This window comes from Falco cherrug, chromosome 8, assembly GCF_023634085.1.
Source record: "Falco cherrug isolate bFalChe1 chromosome 8, bFalChe1.pri, whole genome shotgun sequence".
Taxonomy (NCBI): Eukaryota; Metazoa; Chordata; class Aves; order Falconiformes; family Falconidae; genus Falco; species Falco cherrug.
In genome coordinates, this window is record NC_073704.1 from 26,731,569 (window position 1) to 26,743,426 (window position 11,858).

General features: G+C 42.5%; 1 long non-coding RNA gene across 1 annotated transcript; it reads left to right on the forward strand.

Moving 5' to 3' along the window:
• The first annotated feature begins 1,472 nt into the window (after positions 1-1,472).
• Positions 1,473-11,508, forward strand: LOC129736667 (uncharacterized). The gene is made up of 2 exons (XR_008733617.1): positions 1,473-1,701; positions 9,792-11,508. It is a non-coding gene; the product is annotated as an uncharacterized LOC129736667 (long non-coding RNA).
• Positions 11,509-11,858: the final 350 nt, after the last annotated feature.

Here is an 11,858-nt window from a genome sequence, read left to right on the forward strand (position 1 = left end):
GCAGCATCTCCAAATGCCCCTACCCTCTGCCAGCCCAGGTCCTGGGAACTTGAGTTTATTCCCAAACTCAGATGTTCCAGCTGACAGCATTAAGCAGCGGCTGCCAAGCCAACAGGCCAATGAGTGAATGGATTTTATTAAAAAGAAATAATAATTTTTAAGCAAAGCTGAGTGAACTTTATCTTCACCTTTGAAATAGAATGGATATCAAATGTCTAGATTAGACTTCACTCTTTACCTTTTGGCCCTTACAAAACTGATGTAAATCATCCCTCTGCTTTAATTTCTTTGGTACTTTCCTAACTGGTATGGAAGAGAAAACATTTTGGTTTTTACATAAATTCTAGGGAACTGTTTTTCAGCTTGAGTATAGTGATACAGACACGTTTCTAAGATGTGAGTTTCAAATAGGCATTTGTGTCCATATTTGAATGACTACAAAAGTTGCCTGACATACAAAAATACAACATCTACTAATTATGTGCCAGTTGTGTTTGATATGAATCTAGAAATCAAGCTGCAAGCATTTTGTTTTGAACCTCTGAGCCAAAATGTAAAGGCCTGATATTTAGGTGCAAATGAAGCCTGTTTCTATTCAAGTCTTTTTTGGTACTTCTTTTTATTATGTCATTAAGAATATTCCTAGACAATGAAAAAAAATATTAGCTTAACTAAATAGGGATTTGCAGTGGTACCATAAGAATCTGAACCAAACTTCCCCAGCAGAACAGGAAAAAGAATGACTTTTACTTGAAAGGAGGCTTTTTAGTTAGTTTTACACTCAAAACTTGAACAAAAAGGTCAGCATTTTTTTCTAGAAAAAAAATTCCTTACTAATGAATTATTATTAACAATGTTTGAAAAATAATGTAAGGGTAGTTTGTGGTCATTCAAACCATTTTACTTAAAAAACATCTGAAATATTCTTTTTATTTGGAACTAGGCAGGTACTTGCTGAGAAAGGATGTCTGCCTCTCCCCACTGACCTGGTTTTTCCTTTCCTGTGAGTTTCTAGCCCAGGCTTTTCTGGACCAGAGAGGGTTAATATATGAGAAAGAAGGGTTCCTGGTAATGAAGAGGAGGAGAGGAAAAGCTTTAAAAAAAGTTTCTGCAGTCTTGTCTTGCTGACTGTTTCTAACGTAATAGAGTTTTTAAAGGGCTTTTAAATTAAATCATTCAGCCGGCTTTGCTGTGTCACTTTCCACTTCATGAGTTTTTCATAAAAGTCTGGGAACAGCTCTGGAAAATGTAGGAGTGAGCGCTGAAGGATGTATAATGGACCACAAGAAGGAAACCCCTTTGCCATTCAGTTCTGAACTCAGAATTTACCTAACGTCACCCTGTTTGGAAGTTCCCACGAGGTGTGAACATAGCCAAGTTTCACCTGCAAAGCCCTGAGAGGTGCAGGTCACAGTGGTCTCTGCATCCTGTACCCATACAAAAACTAAACAACTCTTGCACATCCAGTATCCTGGCAAACCTCCCAGGAGGCTGGGAATAAGTGTCACAGATGGGGAAGCAGATTCTTGTAGATTAAAATGTTTTTCTGAGGTCGTCTGGTAAAACTGTGGTGGAGCTAAGACTGATGTAGGATTTCTGGAATCCTAAACTTAAAGGGCAGAATCACTGGTGCTGAAGAAGATGTGCTTGAACTGATGTTGAGAACAAATCGGTGTTCTGTAGTTTAACTTCTTATCAAGGGTATGTATTGTGTGTGGGTGTATGTAACTATGAATTTAATGCATATGCATACATATGATGTATTTCTAATGACTACCTTCTCCACTTATTTCAAACAGTCTGTGACCATTCACTGTGAAGAAGAGGGACAGAGTTTGAAGCCAAGTTAGGTTTTCTGCAGCTGAAATTAATGTGTCCTTGTTAAGGTGTTCTGGCTACAGAGCTGGAATAATACCCAGAAGTTATACAAATGGTGCCGAATCAAATACAGGGACCTTATTACAACACAGAGGAGTACCTGGCAAGGAATAATAATGTCAAGGTAAAACTCTGTTGATGATTTCTTACCCATGTGTATCATGCATCATAGAATAGAAAATCCTTCCCTCCATTGTTTGTTGCTGTTTGGAGTGTGGGGGGCGAGGGGCAGAGGCATTAGCTTTATGCAGAAAAAGAGCCTTTTGAAGGCATTGTGGAGGGGACTGACTTCTCTCTTGTTCCTTCCATTCCTCTTCACCTCCCATGCTTCCATTTATTCATTCATCTATGTTCAGTCCCTGTTTCTCTACCTAAGGTTCTAGTTATTCATCATTGAACATGTCCTGTGCTGGTCCCACTACTGTAACCAGAAGACGTTCCCAGTGACCCTGTGAAAGTCATTAGAAGAGTCATTGGAGGGAGACAGCTCAATGTCCTTGTTGATAAGCCAGAGAAGCTGTAAGTCTTTTGTCAGACAGGAGTTAAAGAACAAGAACATTTTTCAGCTGTGTCAGATCAGACAGCTCAAGTCTGAATATGTTCAGATATGCCTTGTCGTTCCAAATAAATACCGTCTAGTCTTTGTAGCTTCTGAGGATTGTTCCACTCAGATTTTGACCTTAAGCTACATTCTCTGCAGCCCCGATCCAAAATAACACTGCTAATTTCAGTGAACTGAAGCACTGAGCTGGCTATAAACAGTCCAAAGGGCCCTGTTTTCCCAATGCAAGGGAAAGGCCTCATTGGGCAGCCCTGAGATGTATGGATCGTGTTTAGTCTACGTGATTAAAAATAATAATAATAAAAATATTGTTCAAGCCAGAAGGAATTTACAGGCTGAGAGCACCATGGAAAGCAACTACCTTAGTCTGCAGAGTGAAAATATTCCAGAGAGACCCAAATAAACTCCTGTTCATTCTATTAATTCATCAAACTTGGCCATGTATCATTGGCCCAACACAGCATCCTTTCCTAGGCAATAATCTTCCTCTTCAGGGTCAGTCATGAGCTGTGCCAGATTCCTCCCAGCCTGTGCAAGCTTGATTGGCACTGGGCATCAGCCAGACAGCCAGCTTTTCCTCATGGAGTTCAGGTTCTCAGATACCAAAGAGCCCCTTCCAGCAGCATTAGGCATAGGGTGGTACACAGTTATTTATATAAGGCTCAGATCCTCAGTACCCCTTTCATGGGGAAGGAGATATGTCTGAGATCACACCCTTAGGAGGATCACATCGCTCTGGAGCTAGGAATGTTGGCCTCAAGATAATTAGGCCAGACGCATTTCAATGGCAAATTGTTTTTTTCACAGTCCAAGCAGCCAGGCACATTTGCCTCAATTCCCAGGATAAGTAAAAGTTAGAACACTGAGACACTCACCATCATTCAGCTTACAGGCTTAGATTCTTTGCTGGGAGCTAATTTGGGAACACTAAGCAGCATATCAAGGCCATCTCAGCACTGCCATGTACAGCTGCAAAGAGCCATTCAGAATCACAGCTGGACGCCTTTTGCCTTATCTTAACAGCTGCCATAAATATTCTCATCCAACTTCATGTTGGGACAGGAGGCTAGAGATTTAGCAGCACTGATGGCAAGATGTGGTCTGGGAATGATGGATAATCATTACAAGAATGAAAATTTTGATTCTCTAGTATTTATCTAGTGAATCCTGTGTTTGTTTGGAAAAGGAAATTCCTGGATGGAAACTTCAATTTGTGATTCTAAAAATCATTACCATTTGACAGCATGTGTTACAATTGTTACTAGGCAGGCAGCATTAAGCTCTTGCCATCTCTTCGGATCCTTTGTGTGAAAGGACCTAATTATTTATTCTGGATAGAACAATGTACTGACTCCTCTAAATTCACTTTATGGATGCTCATTTAAGAGCAATGAAAGTCAAGGTGAATTCAGGCAACTCGGGTTTGTAACTCTACATGCATAGAAAGAGAAAGCCAAATTCACGGCTGAAGTAAATGGGAAAAAGCTCCACTGAGGTCAATGGTTCCACTATCACTGATTGTTGCAATAAAGCCTGGGTAGGTATGTGCAAAGAAAGTATTAATCATTTTTATCTTAGAAACCTACACTCATTCCATAGCCAAAAGGTATAAAGTAAGCTAGCCAAAGGCAATCCTGCACCTCATTGAGGGTGGGTTAAGTGACTTTGCCAAAGAGGTAAGCATGGCTTACAGGACAAAAGCTATTATTTTTAATAAGCATAGAGCTTCTGTTTAAACAGAAATACGTTCATAAACAGTACAGACTGCCATACAGCTTTTTGAAGCACTTGGATGGCAGCAAAGACCCTTTAAGTTAGAGGCTTGTTGTGATCTCATTGGTCACCCATTGTCTAGAGCCACCACTGCTGAACATCCTCTAAGGTTAGGCGGTTCAGTGCAAAATGGCTTCCAGCTTCTCTGTCCTCAGTAGACCTCCAGATTACCCAGAGACAGAAGTGACATGTTCCTCTGGGGAACATGTGCGCCTGATTAGTCATCAGTCTTCTGTCTGAAGATCAGAGGGGATCGCAGTCAGAGGAGAAGAGAGTAATGCAAGCAAATAAATTGTACCATTCAGCAGCAACATAGTGGGTAGGAAAGCAAGGTGGGACTCTATGTTTCCTTTTCACTCTCAGCTCACTTCCATTGACTATGCAACACTTTCTGTTCCAGAACCACAGCTATGACCAATGAACAGGACAGGACTTGATTTCATTTTATCATGTTGTCTATTTGACCCAGGCACCAACTGAGGAGATGTTTCTAAGCTCTTTAGATCTGCCGCACAAGCCTGGGCTAAGCAAGGCATGGATTGTATACAAAGGAGCTAGAGTAATTTACATTTTCTATGAAAATATGCATCTGGGTTTAACTTCTTTTAGAAGAAGAAGCCAGAACACCAGATCTGAGGGCTGATATCCTCATAGCACATGCAACCAGAGTACACATTTCCTTGGTTGACTCTTGACTTGCTTCATGCTAGGCACAAAAAACCCCAGTGCTGCTATGAAGGTCAAAGATCCATGGTGCATGGAGTGCTGGGGCTTTCAACCAGCAGTGTGGTGTGGGAGGAGGCATTAGAAATGTGTTCACCTGGGAAAAGTTCAGTTGACTGTAACACTGGAGAGAGAAAATGCTTTGGTTTTACTCCTAAATCATCTGAAGTTTTCTAATTCTCTATGCTAAGGCAAAAGTAATCCCAACCGCCCACCAAAGCCAGTCATCTCCAAGAAAACCTATCTCATCTTGTCCCAGATTTTGTTCCTCTGGAACTGAAACCCAAGTTCATTTCCAAGGAAGGTGTGGGTTGTAGATGTCTGAGTGTGGAAAGAGGTAGCCACAACTCAGAGCTGTAATCTCAGCAACTAAGATACTGACTTTTTCGTTTACTGTGGGGCCTTGCATATACATATCAGAACCAACTCAAGCAGCTTCACTTCAGTACCCAGAGCTGCCAGGAGACTTGCTGTGACTAAACCCAGAAGATTGTGCTCTAAGGACTTCTTCTGACCCCGGAATGAATACAGAAGATTATTTTGGCCTCTTTCTTTGTCCCAGCCTTGGTACTGTAGAGCACATAATATAATCCTTTGCTACAGATTATAGTTTCAGACTATTTGATAAACAGGGGTCTATTTTTAGGCAATAAATTTGCCTTGGGAAGTTGTGGAATCTCCATGTCTGCATGGTTTTAATAGGAGGTTAGACAAATCATTTAGGCAAAAGCAATCTTGCCTTAAGGCAACTCCCAACTCTGTTTTCCATGACTCAGTATATTATAAAGAGAGAGGAAGAAAAGATATTTAAGCATAAATTGGTAATACTTGCATCTTTTTTACAGGAGGCAAACAGTACTGTTTGGGGACAGATGGTGAGAAAGGAAATCAGAGAGGAACTGAGGAGGAAGTGTGGCACCAGAGAAAAATAACTGAGGAGGAAGAACAAATGGTTGGAAATTAGATTTCTGACTAGAATTTGGAAGCAAAGCAGTGGTGCCTCTCCCCACAACTAAGAGAGTCAGCAAAGCCAGGATATAATTAATACTGAATTTTAACACACTGATTCAAGAAACATTTTAGATCCCCCTCCTTTGAGCCAGCCACCTTCGTGGAAGAGTGAGTGAGCGGCTAATGCTGGGTTGGCACAGTTAGTGTACCTTTAACAGGTAATCCATAAACACACTGAGAATTTTTGCTCCATCCTCCATCCCCACTTCAGTTCACTTAAGCTTTTTATTGAAGCTGAATTTCATTAAAACCACAGCTACAAAACCAGCTGTAATCCTTGTGTCCCTCTATTTCTGTATACACCTGTCTGCTATACTTTGCTCTTGGGATATGATCCGTTTTTTTGAATCTGTGTCTGTGCAGCCTGTGGGACAAATGGGAGGGGAGCATAGCAGAGGGCTGATGATAACATGAAAGTCATGCAAACAGTTCCTCTTCTAGCAGTAGTATTCACCTTGATCCGAGCTTTTTATGAGACACTTTTGGAGCCTGATCTAGGGAGACGTGTATTTTCCAGGTCACAAGTGGAGCAAAAGGGGAGTGGGATTTGTAGCCAGGGATTTCTCAGTCTGAGTCGATCATGCTGGGGGGTGGGGAGGTGGGATTCTGTTTTAGCTTCTTTATCTTCCTCCAGGTTTGGCTGCATTGTCTCAGCTGTCTTTGGTGAGGGCTTTACCAGTCATCTTCCATTCTGTCTCACTGTGTTGACAGAGCCTGCCGCACTTAAATAAGAGATAGATATTTCAGGGAGACACATAGCAGCTCCCAGCAGTATTACAAGGAACACGTGTGTAAGGGAAAAGAGCATTTCCCATGCAAACCAGGGTTTGTGTGCTCTGTCAGATAAATTACGAACTTTTGTAGCCACAGAGGAAAAGGTTCTTTCTCCCTTTTATTAAAATGGGTGCTGCATCCCATTGTGGATTGAAAGAGCTACTTGGCTGCCCTTGGATCCCAGCTGACCTCCAGCCATAAGCCTAGGCCTTTAACCAGAAAGGAGGAGGAACCATCAATCTCAAAAAGACATTGTCTTCTGATTATCTCTGGTGCCAGTGTGTGTGAAGCTATAGAAAGGAAAAGAGAAGTTCCAAGATAGCTGCAGGTGAGGGGTATGTTCCAGCCTTGACCAGGCTTTTATTCTGTCTGGTGCTGCACAAACTGCTCTATCAGCAAGAAGTGTCTCTATACTTTAGGTATGAATTTTCTGGAAAAGACTAAGACTGTTCTCCTCATCTCCTCCTGCCAACACCACTCTGCCCAAGTGCACCATGTTGTGTCTGGAGGCTCTACCAGTTTCTTTCCTTGTCTGGCCTTGGATTAACCTGGCCCTATACATCTAAAGAGTCAGTTCAGAGAAGTTTTTGACAGGTATGGGAAAGGAATAGGCATCAGTTTAGTGGGGATCACTGAAGGAATGAGGAGATAGGACACTCACAGGTACCTCAGCCAGGATAACAAAGATGTCCCCATAGAAAAGAAGCCATAGATTACATGGCCTAGTCTTCTGCTTAGTTGCCTGCAATGATCAAAAAAGGATTGATGGAATGGTTTGCATGGAAGGGCTTTGGGTTGGAGACCAGGAGGAACTGCCTGGAACAAGGTCCAGATGGACAGTAAGACTGAAAATCTTGCACCAATGAAGTCTATGGCAAAGCTGCCGTTGATCTCACTGGGTGCTGGGCATTACTTCTGGTCTTTCCTTGTCCCTGGAAAAAAGTGTATTTGTCTAATGAAAGACATGTTCTCACCTTCATCTACTGACTTACCTACCAGCTGGGGATTCAGTGTTAACCTGTTGGAGAACCAGCTCATCCCAGAGAAGTATCCTACCTATATCTTGTTGGAACTCTTGACCCTGATGTATAGGATTTCTGTCTGTGAAGGCTAGAGGATGGGCTTTATACACCAAATTTTGAGAAAAATAACACAAGAGTGTTCCACTGATGTCAAGAAGAAAGTGATGGTTTGTTAATATAATGCAGCCCGGAGGTACCACAAGCAAAGCTACACTCAAGCCAAGTGTTCTTTCTTGTTACCTTCCCCGTATCTTTTCCACTGTGCTCCAGCCTGCACTTCACCTGCAAAGCTTCACACAGATTGCTCCATCTTTCCTTTTTAACTGCTACAGTTGTGCTTTGCCCCAGTATTGGCTTATGAGTCATTGTCACTAGCACCAGCTCTAGAAGATGGAGACAAACCCAGTCAAATAGTCCTGTTGTGAATGGTTCAGCTTCAAATATCCTGGGGGTTTCTTTAACCATCTTCTAGTGGCTGGCTGCTTTGTAACTGTAGGTGAAGAATTTGTTTCCATCCAGTTCCTGTCTTCATGCTTTTGAATAGCAGCCTGGTCTCTGGTATCTCAGCATTCAACATCTCTTGTATCTGACTCCTCCATCAGCTGAAAAACTCTTGGTGTCCTGATTTTGGCCTCGGCTACAAGTTTTTTCTTCTTGTGTGTGTATTTTCATCTTCATTGCTATCTCCCTATAATTTCTTCTAACTTTGGTGCCTTCATTGCAGCAGCCTGTCCATTTAGCTTGGCAATCTCTGAAATGGGTAGTGTACCCGTCTCTCTTCAGGCTGGGACAACCCCCTTTTCATGGGATACAGAATGTTGGCTTTCTGGCTCGGTGGTCCCTGAGCTAGCAGATCACCTGGTCCTGCTGAAAGTATACTGTAATGCTGGACCAAATCACTTTTTCTGATTATGTGTCATCTTAAAAAGAATTCTCTATTTCTGCCACTTCTGACCTTCCTGAATTTGAGAATTCTTGGAGGAAGATATCATGGGTGCAAATTCTTTTTTGTTGTCAAATTGCATACGTTCTGCCAACATGTACTATTAGTCACTGTCCAAGCATAGTGAATCATACCGTGCAAAATGCCCCTTCAGTTTTTAATCAGCACATTCTGGCTGAGGATCCTCAATATTTTCAATGTATCACGTAGAAAAGAAGTTAGCGTTAATAAGGCAGATGTCATATCTGGGAACCAAAGCTTCAAGAATGGGCCTCCACTTTGCCAGCTGCTAAGTAACATGACCTTGAGAGGGAATTGTTATAAGTTCTGTAATTATTTGACTGTTTTGAGTCAGCAAAAGTATAATTTATTACACAAAGTGTAATTTATAGTTTTGCTTGGATGTGCTGCTTCTTGCTCCTCCCCTACAGAAGTTCAATGTGCTGTTCAGGCCACCTTCTCCCCACTAGGTATTTCCTACAACTCTTTCCATCGTCAGATGTGTTTCACCTCCAGTGAAACATGGTGGTATCACAGCTACACAGGTTCATCATCAGCAAAGGAGAATTCTGCAGCAAACTACCTGTCCCCTGCTGGGTGTCAGCTGATGAGACACATGGACTTCATTCCTCTACACCCAAAAAACTTGTACCACTGCAAAGGTGTTTCACACTCTTGGATGCTTGGAGCATTGCTTGGCTCCTGTTGAAAGTATTTAGGTGTTGCTGAAGATTCTGCTGTAGTCCACAGAAATCTTACAGATTTTCACCCTGGAACTGTCACTGAGAAAGGAAGTTACATGATACAGACTCATTCCAAGTTAGATTGATGGGGTGGGTGGCTGCTTCTGCTGCCAGTGGTGGCTGAACACAACCACACGCCAGGAATTTTCCCTCATGATGATGCCTCCTCACTCAGTCACCTTTTCCCTAAATTTTGAGAAGAGCAGGACATATATTAGGCAGTTATTCCATTCATTGCCCATGTGATCTTCCTCATGATGAGTGGGGATGTTCCCTACTGCACCAAAACATAGGCTTGGCTTCTGGGACGTCAATCTGAGCCCAATATAATAAAGAATTCTTTTTTCCTTCCACTATTCCAGGTCCATGCTGTAAGGCAGTCTGCGTTGGAGGACAATATCTGAAGCAAACATTCCACAGTGAATATTTTCAGAGGTTTGGACGTACTCCTTGAAAGACAGCAGTGGTTGCTCCAAGGCCTTCCACCCTCTGCACTGGAACTGCTCTACACACACAATGAGGTCCAGAAACATGGGGTTAATTGAACGTGTTGGTTCCCATATGTCCACAACATGGAGGGACCCACTGTCTGTCATATCTATGACTCTGGAGAGCTTGTATTAATTAAGCACCTCTTCATTACAGACACAAGATTTTACTCCAAGGTCACTCTGAAGCTCCAGCAGCCACTCAGTTTCCATTCAGGCAGCCCTGTCTATTGCTTCCCATTGCTATTTCATCTCCAGTCCTGCCCATGGGGTGATGAGCAAGTGATGGGAAGGAGGTGGGCAGCAGCAGCTCTGACAGAGCTGGACTTTCATGTTGTTCCTCTGTATTTGATGGAGAACAGTCCATCTCCCCTGCACAGTGAGGGATGCACAAAGTGTCTGTATTTGGAGGGAAAGGACGAATTGTGCTGATATTGCCAACTGGCTCATCACATGTGATTGGGAGGCTCTGATGTAGTCATTCTTTTCTACCACCCTCACTGACTCAGATCTCCTGCTTGTCTCTGATGGGACTGAGTCGTCTTGGCTCACTGTATCCTGGGAACCATCTGCAGGCCTGAATCTCCTCTTCTTTTATTAGTACTTCAGCACCTCCATGGCATTGTCCATGTTATGACAGAGCACTGGCTCAAAATCTGAAGAAATTCCTCTGTTTCATTTATCACCTCTCAGCATGGCTAGGCAAATTGCTTCTTGTGGCACCCATTGGGATCCAAGAAGGGAAAAAATAGTGTTGCCAACACCCCCTTTTTCAGTTATACAAAGAAGGATTAAAACACTGCCTTATCAACTTTTTCATTTTTTAACTGTGGAAATGTTGTATTTCTTTTTTCCTCAGAGAAAATGACTCCTTCCTTTTGACATGGGATTTTTTTGCAAGTTTACACATTTCTTTTTGGCCTTACCACACTGTTCATTTGTGCTCATTGTGTATTAATGAAAAATCTGAGAAGATAAAAATGAGTATTATTTGAAACATTAAGATTCTCCTGTTCAAAAGAGCCCTTCATTTTGAATTTTCCAGCTTTTCTTATTTTTTAAAACTCAAGAATGACACAAGTTAGCCTACTGCAGAACAGATAAAGTATTTCTTCGATACAAAGTGTGTTTTCCCACATTTTGCAAAGAAACCGTCAGGTGGGTCTCTTTCTTCTTTCCTGTACTGTTTTTCTGTTTCTCAGAACCTCCGGGAAATAAAATCCCCAGTTTCCCAGAGCCTTTGCCACTGACACACACGTTTGCTGGACTGCAGTGCCTTTCAAGATCTATCTGAAAACTGCCTCTGTTTTGAACACTTGGTGGATGCACTCCAGCCAACATCATGGCTTCTTGCCCATCTCTCCCACCCCAGCCCCTTCATCTGGCTTCTTCTTTGCTGTTGTTGCCACTCTGAAAGGGAGCTGCCCAAACGGCAGATTTTCTGTCCTTTCTCCACATCACTTTGCTTGGAGCTATGCTCTGTTAGGGTTGCTGCTGGCTAGAGTTCCCAGTCCCTTTGGTTTCACGTCTTTACCCCCCCACACAATGGAAGGTGGAAAGTATCTTGTATTATGTTCAATAGGGTGGGGGGCAATAAAGGGAAGAAACCAGTCACTCCTGGTCACAAGGGATCCTCCAATTTGCCAAAAACAACCAGTTCAGACAGGATTCCCATTCCAAGCTGGATGTGATGATTCAGAAAATCATCATGCAGATAATGAGCTGTTTATGAGCAGGTCCTGTATGTTAACTTTGCTGCAAAGCTGTGAATGACCCTTGCATCTTGGACTCTGACCTTGTAGAGGGAACCTGAAAGAGATGAACAGAGAAGAACCCAAACCTTTGCATCAGCAAAGGAAAACACACTGTTTTCTGAAAAGGCCACCTGAGAGTTGATCATCCCATGAGGCCCCACAGAGGACATCTGCTCCATGAGAGTCA